This window comes from Rosa rugosa, chromosome 4, assembly GCF_958449725.1.
Source record: "Rosa rugosa chromosome 4, drRosRugo1.1, whole genome shotgun sequence".
NCBI lineage: Eukaryota > Viridiplantae > Streptophyta > Magnoliopsida > Rosales > Rosaceae > Rosa > Rosa rugosa.
In genome coordinates this window covers 34,489,477-34,509,265 of record NC_084823.1, presented here as the reverse complement: position 1 = coordinate 34,509,265, position 19,789 = coordinate 34,489,477, and the positions used below count along the sequence as shown (strand labels likewise).

The 19,789-nt window shown below is 39.3% G+C and overlaps 2 long non-coding RNA genes across 8 annotated transcripts; both read right to left on the bottom strand.

The window, feature by feature from the left end:
- Positions 1–11,366: 11,366 nt before the first annotated feature.
- LOC133745641 (uncharacterized) lies at positions 11,367–15,040 on the bottom strand. 7 transcript variants are annotated; one of them, XR_009863693.1, is made up of 6 exons: positions 14,754–14,984; positions 14,442–14,671; positions 14,303–14,348; positions 12,530–12,809; positions 11,710–11,854; positions 11,367–11,465 (listed from the first exon to the last, which is right to left on the bottom strand). It is a non-coding gene; the product is annotated as an uncharacterized LOC133745641 (long non-coding RNA). The 7 variants fall into 7 exon arrangements; XR_009863694.1 differs by having other exon boundaries at positions 11,379–11,462; XR_009863697.1 differs by lacking the exon at positions 11,367–11,465 and having other exon boundaries at positions 11,512–11,854; positions 12,530–14,037; positions 14,183–14,348; positions 14,754–15,040.
- Positions 15,041–17,059: 2,019 nt separating this feature from the next.
- Positions 17,060–19,496, bottom strand: LOC133706720 (uncharacterized). The gene is made up of 3 exons (XR_009844698.1): positions 18,739–19,496; positions 18,111–18,185; positions 17,060–17,234 (listed from the first exon to the last, which is right to left on the bottom strand). It is a non-coding gene; the product is annotated as an uncharacterized LOC133706720 (long non-coding RNA).
- Between the last annotated feature and the right edge of the window lie 293 nt (positions 19,497–19,789).

Genomic DNA, 19,789 nt, shown 5'->3' with positions numbered 1-19,789 from the left:
AAAGGTTGATTTGTAACCTCGCTTGATTTAATTCTATGCTGTCATTTAACTTGTGTTTTGTTTGAGGACAAACATAAATTGACAGAGAGAGAGAGAGAGTAATGTTGCAGAGAGAATGGAGATTCAAGTGTGTTTATTCATCTCATACAAGGAGGTATTTATAGGAATACAATTGAGGTGTGAGATGCTTAAAGAATGATACAACTTTGATGACAGCTCCATTTCTAGCTTTACATTGTGGCATTGTGGCTGTGATGATGGAGATAACCATGTTTGTTCCCCTTTGGCATAAAGCTTATCATATAAGTCACTATACCTATCTTTACACTTAAGCACCTCTCTTTATACTCAAGTACATATTCTATACATGATATAGACATTTATACTATGACTCATATATACTACAATATGATTCATGTATACTACAACACTCCCCCTTGGATATTTCATGTTTAATAGCATTGTCTAGGCCGTGCGCTTCGAAATTGCCTCGTTAAAAACCTTGCCAAGTAATAAAACCCTGTGGGAAAAAACAACCTTGGTCGAAGGAGAAAAAGAGCACAACGCGCGTTGAGTGTGGAGTAGTAATATCACAGCTTCGGAGATAAGTGGAGTCTTCTTATCAGCATCATAAGTAGGTAATACGTTTACGAGAGGGATGCAAATAGAGTTGTTGCAACAAAACCTTGCCCGAAAAACCCAGTGGGAAAAAACCGTGGTCGAAGGGAAAAGATGAGCAAAAGCATATATGTTGAATCAAAACATCTTCAGGATGTAGTATAAGTGGGGCGACCATGCTAAAGATGTGCCTCGTTAAAACCTTGTCAGATAACAAAACCCAGTGGGACAAAATAACCCTGGACGAAGGACAAAAAGAGTACACGATGGTCAAGTGGGTATGCTTCTGGATACTCCCCCTGATTTCAACATCTCCTTTGTGTCTCCCAAACGTGGTGCTTATCTCGTTGCCTCATTAAAAACCTTGCCGAGTAATAAAAACCCTGTGGGACAAAAATAACCTCGGTCAAAAGAGAAAAAGAGCACAACACACTCTTCACGTTTTGAGACCATATATGTAGACATCTCCCCCTCTGATTGATCTTTGAGGAGAGTCTGTTATTGCTGATTTTATGCTTGATGTTGTCGCTTTTGATGCAGCCTTGCTTAATTTGTTTCAAAATAAGCAGCATTATCTTAAATGCTTGTAGGCTCATCTGTGGTAGACTTCAAACCACAACTGTTCGAACATGCGTAACTATGGATCCAGTCAATATACATTCACGAACTACTTCGTGAAGAGCAATAATCTCTGCATTGTTCGAAGATATAGCGACTAAGGTCTATTCTGTAGACCTTCAAGATATCGCGGTCTTACCCATGGTGGACACTTCACCAGTCTGGGAAGGCCTTTGTATGGGTCAACAGATACCCAATATCAACAAAACCTTCCAAAACACTTATGTCGTTTTGGGGTAGGGATAGAAAACGCAGGCCAGCGTTTGGCGGCGTTTCTGGTGTGTGATGGGTCCGAATCCATCATTTCTTTGTAGGGATAGAATAAGCCCATATCGATCGTACATCTCAAGTATCGAAAGATATCTTTTACACCAATCCAATGGCGTCGCGTTGGCACAGAGCTATACCTTTAGCTAACAAGTTCATGGCAAAATGAGATGTCCAGTCTTGTGCATTGAGCTAAGTACAATAATGCGCCTATTGGCATTTCTGCCTCTAGCACATCTTCGTCTGATCATCCTTCAGACGAAGAGGATCCTTTTCAGGATCAAGACTACGAACGATTATGGGGTGCTTGAAGGCTTTGATCTTGTCAAAATGCCTAAGCATCTATCAACACGATGCTCAAGTTCCAAACCAAGGCATAATCGTGTTCCCCAAAAATCCTTCATCTCAAACTCGGATTTCAAGTGTTCAGCGGTTTCCCTTAACTCTTTAAGGGCTTCTAATGAAGATCATGTCCAACATGAAAACCGCGATAGAATCCGAAACTTGTTTATGGAAACGCGCGAGCATATCCCTTCCCAATCAAGTAGTCACTTTAGTGAGCGTTTCAACTCTATTGTAAACGCGCTCCGTGGTCTAGAGCCACTTTGATTTGGGTAAATAAAGTTTCACTATGAACTTTCATGTATATTCCGTATCTAGATCCCCATAGAGATACGTAGTGACCACATTTATAAGCTGCATGTTCAGTTATTTGGAAACTACCAAACTGACAGGGTAGTGGAGTGCAATGACATCCATTATGAGAGAATATATCTCATCGTAGTCAATTCCAGGGCGTTTTTGTGAGAAGCCTTGCGCCATAAGGCGAGATTGCCATCTCTTTTTCTCAACACGCTTTCTAACGAAGACCCATTAGTTAATAGGTTTTATGTAAGGAGGTGTTGGCATCACTGGCTCAAAGACCTTCCTCTTCGTTTAGAGAATCCAACTTAACCTGGATTGCATCTTTTCCATTTAGGCCAAATTTCTCTACGTTGGTATTCATACTTCAACGGAGCGTGGTTCGATATCATCGGTCTCAACAAACTCATGCGCATCAAAATGCGCAAATACATCATCAATTATGATGGAGTTTCTATTCCACGTCTTATGTACACTAGTGTAATTTTCATAGAGCTCTATATTCTCAGAAATAGGTTCTGACGTTGAGGCGTCCCCTAATGATAACCATAATCTGGAAGATACTCATAAGACGGATGTTGAGTGTCGATGATCCAAGGATTGTGCCAAAGTATCCTTCGAATCCACGGGCTTCCCACGCATCTTAGCTGGGGCCATGGCCTGTAACGCCAGAGTGCCACTTTCTATGGCGTTGGCGCCTTGCCTACCTCTGTGTAGGGTGGCGCTACGTCCTCTTATAGGGACGTCCTTCCTTGCAGGCATTTCTGCAGCAAATATGTGTGATCTCGTCACTTTTAATAGGGATTGAGATGAGACATAGTGGGGACAGACCACGACAATTCCTGTCGTTCCTGCTGAACATTCGTGTTCTTATCTCCCCCTAACGATGGGAAGACTGTCTCATCAAAGTGACATCCGTAAATCAAACGGGAAAGAGATCGCATTTGCAAGGGCATTAAGTGGCGGACGATTGTTGGAGTCTCAAATCCAACTAAGTTGCTCACTTATTTGTAAGGACCTACCATAGGTGCTGTGGCAGCGCGATTGGCACATAAATGGCTCACTCGAATGTGCGAAAGTACAAAATATTTGTACCCAGTCACTAGCTGTAACGCATATATACATTGAGTGGCGGTAGGTCGTAGAGAAATTAGCATAGTTGTATGCGATATTGCATCACCCCAAGCGGATATAAGGATATTGGTGCGCATCACCAATGTCCGAACTACCATCGTAGTTATGTCCGCGAGACCTTTTGGGCGTGTATATGAGAATGTGATGTCCAACATCAGTCCCTTTGCAATAACCATCGAAAGTCTTCGATGTAAACTCTCTAGCATAGGCAAAACCCAATTGACCTAAGGATGACGGGGGGTGAGCCCGTTGTCATATGATTTGTGCTAGGAGTATAGCATACGTAGCTTTTACGAGTGGATAATAGCACAACACGTGATCAGTGTGTTTGCGTGTCAACCAACATCATGAGATATTTAAACATCCGCAAGTTGGTTGAATAGGTCCACAAATATCACCTTGGATTCTTTGCAAGGATTCTTTGCAAGAATGGTATATTTTATTTAGTGTCCTTTGCATAGGATGGTCTCGATCCTATCTTTGCTAAAGAGCAATCTTTGCAAAACGAAGTAACTCTTTGGACCAATCTTTGGTTCGTACTTCTTTTTGTTTTGAGGAATGGATGTTCGTGAAGTCTTTAATATACGGAACATCATATCACGACCAGGATATCCCAAACGGTCTTGCCAAAGCCTATATGTGTCAGAATCCCATAAGTCATCTCTTATGACATGGTTTGATTCAATGGCTCGAATAGTGGTTGCATATATACAACCCACTAGAGTGACACATAAGTTTCTCTAATACTCGTTTATGTCCGTAGTCATTAGAGGTAATGCAAAGGAATTCTTGTCCATTCTCACAATGTGTTTCCACATGAAAACTATTGGCTCTTTATATAAAGTTCGGAATTTAACACATGTCCATGACATTGAATAATAATGCGACACTTTATTAATAAGGAAAATAGCCAATGATTACATCAAAGTTTTCCAAAGTCTATTCCATAATAAAATCAAACTTTAGACAAATTGTAGTTACTCAATCCGTTTGGTAACTCCAATGAAATATGACCAGGAAAGTAGAGAGATGTTGGTGGAGCGAGGCTCGCTTAAGTACCCCGATCTCAATTACTTTCCTAGACATCATACTACATTGGATGCGCCACATGAGAAAGAGTTTTAATACAATTGTCATTTGACTAAGGCACATTTGCCATTCTTGGGAAATAGAAAGGACTATTCTAATCAAAGTCTGCGGCATCCTCGTGCTCTTTATCTGCAGCTTTGAAGTCCTCAGTGGTGAGAGTGATATCTTCACCATCTTCATCTTCAGCAAAGATTGATATCTTCATCTTCAGCAAGATTGATATCTTCATCTTCAGCAAGATTGATATCTTCATCTTCAGCAAGATTTATATCTTCATCTTCAGCAAGATTGGTTTCTTGCTCTCTCAATTGCCTATACTCCTTGTAGCTTGCAGCTAGTTGGGTACTTGCATGGCATTGCTTGAACCAATGCTCAATTGATCCACATCGTTGTGGATATTGCCAAAGCGCTCTTCTAGCGCTACCCATAGGTCTCTTGCATCCTTGATCGACATGTACTCTAATCTGAGAGATTTATCCATGTGGCGTCGCATCAATATAAGTGCTTGAGCATGCTTTGTGGGTGTTCGTTGGAACACAAGGCCCTGGTCAGGTGCCTGGATTATGGGCAATATCCCACTCGCAGTGAGATGGTTCTCAACGTCGGTTACCCAGCCATGGTATTCCGAGCCTGTTGAGTCAAGCATTGGAAAGTCGAGTCTAGGTTCATTCGACATCCTGAAAAAATAAGAAGAGAAGATATATTAGTTTCGGAGTTTAAACTTCCACGAAAACTAAAATAATAAGATTTCCGAGCTATGCTACCAAGAAATCAATTTCCAAGAATATTTGGATTAGACCAAAACAATGATGTTTGCGGACGCTCTTAGTCCGAACATTATGAACACTCTTAGTTCATTGATTACGAACGCTCTTAGTTCGTTTAGCGTGAATCCCCACGATTCCGCTTTTAGTTCAAAAATCGATGCTTGCGGACGCTCTTAGTCCGAATATTATGAACACTCTTAGTTCATAGATTACGAACGCTCTTAGTTCGTTTAGCGTGAATTTCTATAATTCCGCTTTTTAATTACAAGTCCCTGAAAAGAAGAGAAAAGGAATACAAACTCAAAAACAGGAACTTTTAATAAGAAATACCTCGAAATAGTGTCGCCAGAAAATTTGTCCGGAAAAGGTTGTCGAAGGTGACTGAAAAGTCGCTGGAAAAAGTTGAGAAAATAGTCCGAAAAGTCGCCGGAAAAGTCACTGGAAAGTGGCCGGAAAAGTGTCCGAAAAGTCGCCGGAAAAGTGTCCGGAAAGTTGCCGGAAAAGTGTCCGGAAAGTTGCACGAAAAGTCGTCGGAAACTTGCCGGAAAGGTGTCGGCAGATGCTAGGCAAATCTGTCGGTAGGCTGTCGGCAGGCGTCTCGGTAGCTGTCTGCAGGTCCTCGGCAGCGTCTCGGCAGCTGCTCGGCAGGTCCTCGGCAGGGGTCTCGGCAGCTCTCGGCAGATGCGCTCGGCAGCGTCTCGGCAGCTGCTCGACAGCTCTCGGCAGATGCGCTCGGCAGCTTCTCGGCAGCACTTCGGCAGATCTCGACAGCGGTTCATTTTTTTTCGGCGGCCGGTTCAGGTTGTTTCCGGCCGGTTCCGGCGGTTCTGAGGCCGGTTCTGGGCTTCTTGGATCAAGGGCTTTAATATGAGCTAGGGTTTGGAGGCTTTTTGTAGGTTTGGAAAAATGACTTCGATTGCTTGATGAACTTCCTCTACTCTTGTCAATTTCGATTCTAAATCTAGAGCAATCTCGTGCTGATAACGTGTTTGAGGACAAGCATAAATTAACAGAGAGAGAGAGAGAGTAATGTTGCAGAGAGAATGGAGATTCAAGTGTGTTTATTCATCTCATACAAGGAGGTATTTATAGGAATACAATTGAGGTGTGAGATGCTTAAAGAATGATACAACTTTGATGACAGCTCCATTTCTAGCTTTACATTGTGGCATTGTGGCTGTGATGATGGAGATAACCATGCTTGTTCCTCTTTGGCATAAAGCTTATCATATAAGTCACTATACCTATCTTTACACTTAAGCACCTCTCTTTATACTCAAGTACATATCCTATACATGATATAGACATTTATATTATGACTCATATATACTACAATATGATTCATGTATACTACAACATGTTTTGATTTGATATTTCTATCGTCATATGGTTTATTAGCTAGGTTTTATACCATATTCTGGTATGTTGTTTTAACGTACAATTGCAATACTATACATCATTCAAGTCTGCAAATCTTGGAAACACTTGCCGTAGTTAATTAACTACTACCTTCCCCAAGTTCCCATCAATCACAATAGAGACAGAATGAGAGAGAAGAAACAAAGAGATCGAGAAAAAGTAAAGGAGAAACAATGAGAGAGAGAGAGAGAGAGAGAGAGAGAGAGAGAGAGAGAGAGAAGAAGATAGAGTTGAGTAAGTTGTGGTGCTTTTTATATTTCAGTTTTATACAAGGGCAAAATGAAATATAAATTTTTCCAAAAATTTAGGGAGGTTTTTGTACTAAATGTGGAGGTATGAATAGAAGTGCTCTTTTAGCGATGTATGATACCGAGGACACTGAGAAAAATACCTTGTTATGAATGAACATCAGGCAAGTTATTACCCACCATTAATCACCCTTCAACAATTAAGAAGAGGTTTCTTTCGATTATATCAACCAGCCATCGAGCAGCTTTAGACAACCAACGACAGCTACGAGTTTGCACCCGCTGCCTTTGCTAAGGAGAAGAGAAATAACTTCTTGCCACCCTGAATATGAATGTAAGGCTCTCTTATGGCAATGGGACAGGTTCATAAGCGCCTACAATATCTTATGGCAGCTAAAGCAAGCGACTTAGGTATTCAGATCGAATCAGAAATTGCGGGTAGCTGTAGGTATTAATTTAGAAAAAATCATGTTTTATCTATAGGTCTGAAGGCTTGATGTTTCTTTATGATAACCATTCTATCATTATCACATTAGTAACTTATAATTACATTTAGTTTTTCGTGAGCCTTATGAATATCCTTGCTTCCAAAAAACCGAGATTCACAAGACTATGCATGAACAATAGGATAGTGGTGTGGTCGAGTATTAATTACAACAGCTCATTCTCCTCATCAGTGTGCTAACTAAGAAAAAGGAAGGTAGTTCAAAGGATGTGCATTGCCATCGAAAAGTCAACTATAATCCAAAATTCAGAAGACCATTACCATTTTGATACTCTTAGAATTCAATGGAGAATATAGTTCTAAAGCTTGACAGATGATGTCATACAACACAAGAAAGAAGAAGAAAATGGTATGGTAGTTCAAAGGATGTGCATTGCCATCGAAAAGTCGACTATAATCCAAATTTCAGAAGACCATTACCATTTTCATACTCTAAGAATTCAATGGAGAATATAGTTCTAAAGCTTGACAGATGATGTCATACAACACAAGAAAGAAGAAGAAAATGGCATGGTAGTTCAAAGGATGTGCATTGCCATCGAAAAGTCAACTATAATCCAAATTTCAGAAGACCATTACCATTTTCTTACTCTTAGAATTCAATAGAGAACATAGTTCTAAAGCTTGACAGATGATGTCATACAACACAAGAAAGAAGAAGACAATTAGAAGACTAGACAAGCGTGCGTTGAGCCATTCAATCATACTTGTCTTTATCCAACTTAATCTTTTGCGCGAGATCCCCACAACAATAAAATTGTCCCCCTCGTTTAAAATCATACAACGCGATCCATCTGCAAGTATCTTTAAGAAGTTCTCCAGTACGTCCTTGCTGCAGTTGAGCAAATTGCTCCTCCTTGATCCCATATTTTGAGCAAATTAAGCTCATCGGTCTTGATGAAGACATAATGCAGAGTGCCTTCCAGTACTCTCATTGCCATAGGAGGCGGAACATAAGTGTTGCCCACAAAAGTTCGAGAAGTTCCCAATTAAGCCTTCTCCATATGATCTGAACCCCCAGTCACTCTGGTTGCTGAAACTTTCAAGCAAAACTCGTCAGCCCGAATCACTATGTCTGAAATGTGATGCTCTTTTAAACACAATTTCAACATATTCCGATCTTCTTCCAACTTTTCGTCGTGACCATAGTTCCTATAGAGACAGGTGACTTCAAGCATGCATGCCGTCAGACTTGTCCATGATGTTCAATTGTGCGAGTCCTCAAAATTTTCCGTCGATTGGTACGTTTTAAAAAAAGATATAAATATACTGGGAAGCGGTCGCAGCCTCGCAGGACAAACATTATGAAGAATGCAGTCTTTCCACAATATCCCCGAGTCCTCCATAGCAGTGACAGTGGTTTCGTTAAGAAAAACATTACAATACGCCAATTCGATCTGCAAGTGCCTGTAGGGAGAAGCAACGACAGTTCCATCGTTTAAGATATTCCTCCTTGTCGATCCTTAATTTTTAGCAAAAACCTCCCAATCTTGATGTGTTCATGTTGCAGACTGTCATTCATTATTTGATTTATTTCTATGGTCATAGAGGTTGGAACATGAATTGTTGACAAAAGTTTAAGGAGTTGCTAATTAAGCCTTGTCGATAACATATGGCTCAGATATCGGTCCTTCTGGTTGTTGAGGATGTCAAGTAATGCTCAGCCTCATTCCGATTACAAGAAATGCCCCACTCTTTTAAGGAAGATTCCGCCATCGGTGAAGCTTCTTGCAACTTTTTTGCTCGTTTTTCATCCAATAACGAAAAGAGAAAGGAGACTTCAAGCATGCCATCTTCATTCTCCATGCCCATGGGCTTGACCTTCAAATCATCCATGGAAGAAGCGAAGCAGTTTTCTACCTTCACCCTCAACACAAGTAATCCTGTCGGTGAATCCTCCACGGTAGTCACAGCAGCAATAGAGTCTTCATTAAGAAAGAGATGACACCGTGTTGTTTCTGTTAGTTATTCCATAATTCCATTAGGATATGGGAGAGAAATTCCCATAGTTTAGGATATTCCTCCTTCTTGATCTCAAACTTTGAGCAAAGCCCACCTTCTTCATACCCTAGCTTGATGAGGGCATATTTTCAGCTGCCACTCAATGTTTTTATTTCCATAGATGGTGGAACATGAGTTTTGTAGTAAAGTTCAAGGAGACTGCAAGCCTCATCGATAACATATGGGTCCTTAGTCCTTCTGGTTGTTGAGACTGTCATGGAACACTCGGCCATATTCAGAGTGCATGAAATGCCAATCAGTAACTAGTTCTAAGGAATATTCCACCATAGGCCGAGCTTCTTGCAACTTTGTTCCTTGATTTTGGTGGAAGTAGTTAGTGTAAGAGGTCATTACAAAGCAGCCATTATTCGAGTTGGTTTCTGAAAGTGTGATGGTTCGCTCTATCTCATTCAGTGTACATGAAACGCCATACCTTTCTACAAACAAATTCATCTTGACAAAATAGTCGTTTATCTGTGAATCTTGGATTTTTTTCGGGAATGGTATGAATAATGATATCTCGGTTCGATGATCAATGGCCAGACTCGTCCATGTTTGGCTCTGACGGCAAATCAACAGCAGCATCATTTGACGAAAAAGCGCGATTCTCCTCCTGCGTGGTTGTCTTGGGTTTTTGCTTAGGATGATTATGCTCCTCCTTGTCCTCCATTGGAGTACCGGCTTCAGCTTGTTTCATTTTGTTCATTGGATTTGGATACGGAGTTTCTTTTGATATAAATGAAGGAGGAGGAATGCCAAAACTAGTGGTCTAAAATTATGTGTTGTTTTATTATTCTACTTGTGGAGGTATACATATGGTATTATTGTTAGAAAACTCAGTTAGAAAAAAGCTTAGCTATGAAAATAATCAACTGTGAAAAAACTCAACTAAGTGTTTGGTTAACCGTATTGTAAAAAATTATATTTTAACAAAAAGCAGTGTAAGGCGTTTGATAGATTTCAAGCAAAATTATTTTAACATGGTACAATGACCGAAATGGATATGGTGTTTTTCAATTGACTTTGAACAAAATATTTAACAATTTGCAGATCCATTATGAAATCTTTCGTTTGCTTTTGCCAGAAAAAAGAAAAAGAAAAAAAAAAGGAAGATCAGTTTCTTTCTCTTCAATCCAATATCAAAACTTCTATGTATTATATCACTTTTCTGTTCATATTCTTTTCACTGGTAGCTTTACATTGATGATATTAGACCTGCTTTTCTTCTTTCCAAAACCAATAATTCCTCATTGGACTCCTCACCAATGGCAGAAACATGAGCAACCTGACTAGACCCCAAAACAACAATAGATAGTCTCATCGCAAAACCCAAATTGAAGAATTGAAATGGAGTTATCAAAATTATAACAATCATACAATCAAGACTCAAACTAAGAAGTCAAGAAATTGTTTTAAAAACAAACGTGAAACAAGAAAAATTGGGAAATTAAGAAATACGTGTAGCCTTATCTGAGAAACCCAGAAAACAAAACCTCCAACAGTGATGGAAAATTGCGCAAGAAAGAAGAAGATGAATTGATAAAGGGAAATTGGATTCACAAAGTCACACTTCACAGGTTATTAACTGAAGAAAATAAGGGTTTGAATTGAAGAACACAGAAACAACCAAGGGATTCTGATCAAGGGAAGAACAGCAAGGAAGAAAGATAGGGAGAGCTCAGCTCGGAGGGTTCAGAGTGAGGAGAACTGGAGAAGAGCAGGTTTGAGGTCGTTTGATGGAGAGGACAAAAGGCTGCAAAACATGTAAAAACTTTCATTAAACTCAGAGCTGTTCCGCATGCGGTCATAAAACCCGGTTTAGAAAGCAGCTAAGGGGCCGAGAAGCGAAATCGCGGTCGGATATCCCTTTATTTTTCATAATAGCAAACTACATATACCCCCTTGATAGGATTTCAAAACACAAAAAACTCTACAACATTTGGTTTTGAACATTTAAGGACAAAAGTTTACACTTAAGGACAATATGCTCTCCACTTGCCACATGTCATGAGTTAATTTACTTTTTTACCCTTAACTACTTATTTTGACTTGTAATCATTTTATAAGGACTAGCGAGATAGCCCGCGCGATGCCGCGGGTTTATTATCTTGCTCCAGCACTTCTATCGCGCGGGTTTATTATCTTGCTCCGGCACTTCTAATCCAACATTAAATTTTCATAACCGATATTAGTTGTCAAAAAAGAATGTTTCACTTTTGAAAAATTCATTCAATCTGTGAACTAAGGAACTTTCAATCTCAGATCTTAAAATAGGGCCATAAGTCAGCTATATGTACAATGAAATAGGAAACCCCGAAAGAAAAAAGAAGGGAACTTTTAAGCCAAGACTACTAAACTAATGTAACTCATTCTACTGGAAATGTATATAAAGTAACTATACTTATTAAGAGCAAAGCTCCAGCTTAAGTTTTCTTCAATTTCTTCCTCATCCCAGCAGCTCTTCACGATGGCTTTCTCTCTTCACTTCATTTCCATTTACTCCCTTCCCATTTCCATTCACATTAGCATTGCCATTGGAATAAGAACTGTCAGCAATCACGACAAAAACAAAGATCAGCATCTTTTAGTTTGCTCAAACATTCAGGTGACCAAAATTAGCAGTATGGTTGCACAACCAATTCTCTTATTGCATCTATCCTATATTGATGAGAATACCAGAATTTGTATTGAAGAAATTAATTAATAACATACTGACGTGAACTTCAGTTGCATTGAAGCAGTCCACATATAACTCCATATGGAGTTAGAATTTTGAAGCTGACAACCGAGATATTTTTATGCCTCACAATCAATCACAAACCAAATAAACAGAGAAAACCACCTCACAAAGAATGAAAAGGAGAGACCCATGCAATAATTTTGGTACCTAAAGGTTAGTTTTTTCTTTCAAATACGTACTCTGATCAAGTAGATAATGGACTGATTGATCACTCAAATCACTTAAATTTAATAGTTTAAACACCCCAAAATTCCAGCCACCATTGGAGCTATTTTTCTAGAAAGAGAGGTTCCCGAATATTGATCCTACTTTCTTTCTCTCTTTTTTTCTTTTTCCCCCAACCAAATAATCCTGAAAAGATTGAAGCCCGAACAATCCTACTCTTTCTTTTCAGCAGATTAAGAACATCAGAGGGAATTTTACTTCCGACTGCAATCAAACCAATGAATCAACACAAACATTATTGACGATGAAAAATTACCAGCTAAAGAATCCTAGCGTTCCAACCGAACAGTAGCGAGCAGCCAACTGCAAGGCAACTATAACAAACAGAAATTAGATCAATTGAAACTCTTCAGAGCCAATGAAGACAGAAGAAAATCTGAATCCACGCCCAAAACTAATTATCTTGCAACGTTGGGGGAATGTAGTGTCCTTATATTGGCTGCTCGCAGTATTGATCATACTTTATCTAATTTTGCAGATAAAAAGCCACTGCTAGTACATTCTTGTATCTTTACATTGTGCTCCAGAGCTGGTACCTGCGAATAATCAATCAAAAAAATTAAACAGCTTGACCCTATTTGCAAAAGTGCAAAAAAATTTAATTTAGGGCAAAATTCAAGAAACTACTTTCAAGAAACTCAAAGTAGTTTCTTTAAGCAATTGTATTTTGATGGGTTTACATCATATTGAGCATGATGTTGCCCCTGCAATAGAAATAGAAGAAAGTAACATGAAAGTTGTATATCTTAAATTTTATGATTAGTGTAAATATTATAGGAGAAAGTAACTGTGCTCACGTTTTCAAAAACATAGTATTGATGGAGGTCCTCCAAACCAAATGAAGGATAAGAAATAACATGAATTATAGCTTGACAATGCCATCCTAAAATCTATTAATTTGGAAGAAGACTGGAACTGACTTATTGCATGAACAGAAGCAAAGGCTTTATCTAAACCCCCAAGACTCACTCAACAAATGAAGACACACTTCAAGACCTCAGCAAAACAGTAAGGGACATGCACGTGACATCATCATCTAGATTTCAGACTATGTCTTGCTATATATTGGTATATTTGTATATCTTGAATGTTTTACTGTTTGACACGGTCTTTCTACTCCGGTGAATGTACCTGTGAGAAGTTGTGCCTTCTAAATTAGGCCAAATGAATAAAACAAAGAAACAACATACAAAATTTCATCACCCAGCAGCCACCAACTTTAATAATAGCAACTGCTCAGCTTGATCCTTTTGGACATATATAAATACCATCCTAGCAAGTTAAACCATACAAAACCAGATACAACAGCGCGCAGCAGCTAGCAGTACTATATTTCTAACCCTTATAAACCACCCACCACGGCTATGACTATGAGACTGATTCAATTACTGGTGATCATATCAGTAATTGCTTTGGCCATCTCCAAAATAGCGCTGGCAAGTAATACTGACATCACTTTCAATTACATACTCCCAGAAAACCACACCAGCACAACTGTGTTAAAAGCAGCTAATAACATTTAATTCTTGACATCACTTAAATGCCTACAGTAATCATGTCATAATTGTGTGTTTTATAATATATATATATATATATATATATATATATTTTTTTTTTTTTTAAAGGAAAAAAAAGAAAGAAAAAGAAATCAAATAACATTAAGAAACCCTTTTCCCTCTGTTGATATATGAAAAACAATGACTTGAAAAGAAGAGCAGATGTTTGAAATCCTCCCTTTCCAAGTCTCCTACCCTTCCCTGTTTTCTACAAAAGCAAAAGAAAGGGATCAAAAATTGTTTCATTCACAGATTAGAAGAAAATAAGAAAACACTATACACTATTAGCAAAACCCAAAATCAAAATGAGATTTTGATAGAAAAAATAAAAAAACGAATGGATAACCAAATACCTAAATACGTATTCTACCTCCTGCTCTTCAAGTTCTCATATGAAATTACCCATCAATAGCCCAACTTTACAAACCAAATTGAAATTACCAGCTGAAGACCATGGATGGGTTTGACGTTACCTTGAGGGAATTGATTTCAACTATAGATCGAACAATCTCTTTTAGGCTATGATCAACAACAAAAACAAAAGCAAAATCTCAAGATTAGAGTAAAAAACAAAAACAGAAAAACACCACACCAATCACAAAAACCACTCACCCAAACCAAAATTCTAACCGGAAACAGCGGCAAATACAGGGGAAGACAAATCGGACCACATGCAAGAGAAAACTCGAACAATGGGCTGTAGTTGGGTTGCACCGATACGCAGCCTCTAGCTCTCTCTCTTTTTCTCTCAGCTGCTAGTTGCTTTAGACTGTCGTTTCACTCTTTTAGCGAGCATTCAATCTTCTTGGCATCGCGCGGGCTATCTCGCTATTTTGTCATACCTGCAAAATTTGAAGATGATGTTCAGAAATTGTTCCTCTGATCTGGTTGTTCTAAATATCAGAGAGACGAACAACAACTAACCTCGTGCTGAGATGAATATCACCTCTCTCTATCTCCATGTCTCTCTCTCTCTCTCTCTTCGGGCAAAGCAAAGAAACACACCTGGACTCCCTCGAGGTCTCGATCGTTCTTGATTTCTCTTTGGATTGTTCTCTCTTCGTGGAGCAAGGAAACAGAGCCACGCGGAAAGCCTCGGACGCCAATGAAGACGTACACCTGCCGGGGCAATCAAGTAAAAAGCCAAAGAGAATGCAGGGGCAAAACAGGCAGGTCACTGTATTACTATTCATTCAACAGTACCATTCTCATTTTACTTTTATATATGTATAATTAAATCTTACAAATAAGGACAATTTGCTCTCCACTTGCCACATGTCATGAGTTAATTTACTTTTTTACCCTTAACTACTCATTTTGACTTCTAATCTCTTTATTTACTTTTTTTTTTCGAGAATAATCCATTTATGTTACTTTTTTCCCCCTTAACTACTCATTTTGACTTCTAATCCCTTTATATTACTTTTTTTTTCTTTTTCTGAGATTAATCCCTTTATGTTACTTTTTTTTTTTTTTTTCTGAGAATAATATGTTTATATTACTTTTTTTTTTCTTGAGAATAATAAATTTATGTTACTTCTCAAAAGCAAAAATATATATATATATATCTTTCTTCTATACGTTGCTAAGAGAATGAACTCTCATCTCATCGCCTAATCCTAATATTGCACTCGTCCAATCCTGCTACTGCACTTGCTGCACTCATACTCGTCAATTTTTGCTACTGCACTTGTACTCGTGTCCAGTTCTGCTACTCATGTTCTGCTACTGCACTCATCATCACCTAATCCTGCTACTGCACTCGCTGCACTCATACTCGTCCAGTTCTGCTACTGCACTCGTCATCGCCTAATCCTGCTACTGCACCCGTCCAATCTGCTACTGCACTCGCTGCACTCATACTCGTCCAGTTCTGCTACTGCACTCCTACTCGTCCAATTCTGCTACTGCACTCATGCTCGTCCAATTCTGCTACTGCACTCGCTGAACTCATACTCGTCCAGTTCTGCTACTGCACTCGTCCAATCCTGCTACTGCATTCGCTGAACTCATATTCGTCTAGTTTTGCTACTGTACTTGTCATCGCCTAATCCTGCTACTGCACTCGCTGCATTCATACTCATCCAGTTCTGCTACTACCTTCGTACTTGTGTTCTGCTACTGCACTTATCATCGTCCAATCCTGCTACTGTACTCGTCTAATCCTGCTACTGCACTCATACTCGTCCAATCCTGCTACTGCCCTCGTACTCGTGTTCTACTACTGCACTCGTTAAAAGGTAAAAACAAGAACTTACAATATCATATCATTAACATAAACCATAAACTATAAAGTAGCAGATCAATTCAGTAGCAGATCATATCATTGACAGTAGCCGATCATATCAAAGTAAACTACAAAACCTTAGTGATACTAAACTCATGAATCTACTCCTCATGTATATCAAAGTAAACTACATAACCTTTGATTAACAAAAGACCAAAACCTTCAAATAAACTTCACAAATACATTCATGAAGAATATGTACTGCACACATAGTAGCACATAACAATAATATGTACTTCACACATGCACATTATGAGTGATGGGATAGTGAAACAATAGAGATCCCACAGAAGTGAAAATCATATTTTAGGCTCCATGTTTGGTTTCAAACAAAATCTCCAACAATAATAAACTAAACACAGTAGCACATAACAACAATAAACTGCAGAAAGAAACTTCAAATAAACACAGTAGCACATAACAACAATAACACAGTAGCACAGTAGCACAAATACAACGATAACACAGTAGCACATGATTACAACAAACTAGTGACTGTCAAATCCTCAACCACCTTACAGATAAAGAGAAAAAGGAGCATTAACATTCTGCCGTGAGTGTTAGTGCTAAAAGAGCTGCAGGACAATAACTAGCTGCCTAATAAAATAACAACAGGTCAGTCCTAAGTTGAATAAAAGTCAGTGAAACTCCTTCTCACAACACTTCAATCAAATGCAATCACCATATCAAGGCTACGCACAAAACGTAAATGGTAATTCTCAATCACCTGTGAAGCATATTTAGGGTGATTAAACCGACAGTTACTGCCATAACCACACAACCCAGTCCTCAAATAATATATGCAATCGGGTTCACCAGGTCGATCAGGGTGTCACGCCCCGAATTTTGAATAATAAATTCAAATCCGAAACATGAATAAACAATTAATACAAATAACGTTCTGAATTTTTTTTTTCTCAGAAACAAACACACCACTCGCCACTCAACACAAAACTCGAAAAACCTCGAGTTAATTATTACAATTCACTCTTACAAAGTAAAATCGTAAAGCTCTAAATGAGCATAACAAACCTCACAATATAATGCTGTAATTCACATAACACTACTCTAAGCAGCCCGATCACCGTCCTGGTTCTCCTGACCTGTAGGATTACCCGCTACACAATTTGAATAGTGTACCGGGAGTTGCAACAACACAAAACCCGGTAAGCTTTTTACAGCCAGTATGAGTAAACAAGAAATAACTGTTGATTTTAAATTACAATTCTTATAACTCAACAACACAACCAACAATCTCAACATCCACGACGCAAACGTCAACCAATTCAATATCACCACTTTGGTCCTATCACACAACACTATCACCACTTTGGTCCCATCCCATAACACGTTAGAGCTCTAACTGCCTCGTTACCTCTGACACCTTGGCCTAGGGTCAAGCAACGGCAAAAATACTTCGGTTAACACTATAACCGTCGCGCTTTGGACATCCCCGTCCTCAGCACCATATACTTCGGTTAATAATAAACCGTCGCGCTTTGGACATCCCCGTCCTCAGCACACAAACACTCCGGTTATCCTTAACCGTCGAACTTCGGACACCTCATCCTCAGAACCCTACATTCTCTAACTCTATACATCCTCCAATGTAAATCATGAATATTAACAAGAACTCATCAATCATGTTCATCACATATAAATATGGTAAGTCACATGTCAATTCATAATAATTTAATCATCCCAATTCCACACTCTTCAATGTCACACCATTCACATATAATCACGTAAATATATATATACGTAATTATCCGCTCAGGGATAATCACTAATACCAACTATAGTTCACATGCAATAAAACCGAGAAATTCATTTGTATAGTAAAAATCATTTTACTTACCCATGGACCGTAGTTGATCAAGTCCATATGATTTTAAAACAAATATTTATTTCATAAATATTTTCACGCAATTACGACAAAATAAGGTAATTAAATTTATTCGGTTCGTAATATGAACCACGTGAGGTTTACTCACCTCTAATCCCGCTGCGTCTTCTTAACAGCTCAAAATACGATTCACAATCGTCCGCCAACTCAAACCGTCAATCACCTAATCAAACATGACCTTAACTTAGCCAATAACTCAAAAACATAATCAAACGACAATCCAACGGTCGGATTGAAATTAAATGATGATCCAACGGTCGGATCCTCACGGATCGCCTTCCTAATCACTGTTTTGCATTTATACGAAGATCCAACGGTCGGATCTTCGCCCATGACCACACAAAGCCACTGGGACAGTCATAAGATCATCATATCAAAACTACAAGTCCATCTGACGGTCCTAACTTCACAGATCACAAATCTAACGATCGAAATCGATCTAAACTTAAAAATTCATAACTTAATCATACGATATCCAAAAATTGCGTATAATATATCGAAATGATCATATTGAAATATAGAATCTGAAAATGTACAGAAACCATATTTTTGATCCCCGGAGGTGGCCGGAAAGGGCCGCCGGAGTTAGTGGCAGAGCCGCCGCCGACCACCACCAATGGTGTCGGGGCCGGGCTGCTCTTCTTCCTCTCATCATGCTTGACAACTTTCATAACTAGCACGAAGTCTGAAAATGACCGGAAGGGGTCGAAAATTACCTTGAACAGTATGAAGGTGGCCGGAATTTTCCAGAAACCGGCGAGAAACTGCAGAAAACGGCGAGCTCCAATTCGACGTAAAAACGTCAATTTAAGGCTTCGATTTCTTCTGAAGAGTTGTTAAGAAACTCAAGAAGAACTCACTGGTTCAAGAATCACAGAAAAATATGGTCTGTAGCTCGAGATATACCGATCTAAAGCTTCGGTGGTCGGAAAAATTCCAGAATTTTGCAGAATCCGGCAAGGCTCGATTTCGACGTCAAAGCTTCAATTTCAGGCCTCGATGCCTTCTAGAGAGTTGTTAATAACATCAAGGGGAACCCACTGGAAAAAGAATCAATCAAAACGATGCACTACAGCTCGAGATATCTTGATCGATAGCTCCGGTCTCGTTCTTGGTTGGGTTTGACTTGCAGCCACTGCTACGGGCCACGCCGCCGTGTGAGGCTGCTTCTGGGAGTTTTCAGGAAGTTGAGGCGAGCTTGTGGATGGATTTTGGTGAGGATTGGTGACCGGTAGCTTGAGATATCAAGCTTGTTTCCAAAACGAGCTCAAACCGGGCGGAGCTTCCCGCCGCCGCTGGTGGCCGTGTCACGGTGCAAGGCTGCCTCTGGCAGCTGCGCAAGGCTGAGACGAAGCAAAAGGAAGTGGTTCGACGCCGTTTGGTGGCCGGTGGAGGTAGAGAGAGACCGAAGAGCCTTTGCTCTGTTTTCGGTTTCGGTCGAGCGAGAGAGAGAAAGAAGAAGAAAAAAAAAGAGAAAAAGAAAAAAGAAGGAAGGAGACCCGGAGGAAAGGAAAAGGAAAAGGAAAAGGAAGAAAAAGAAATTTCTAAAAGGGAATCCGAGGAAAAGAGATTATAAAAAGAATCTCATATTTCCAAAATTCGTAACATAATCGTAAGAACTCCAAAAATTTCGTTCGACATATGCACGCGATCATATCGACGAGCTCTACAACTTTTATGAAGGAAGTTTTTCCCAAATTCCGTACGTAGAAAAGTCGATTTTTCTTGAATCGCACAATTCGAGCTTTTGTTAAAACGAATATTTCG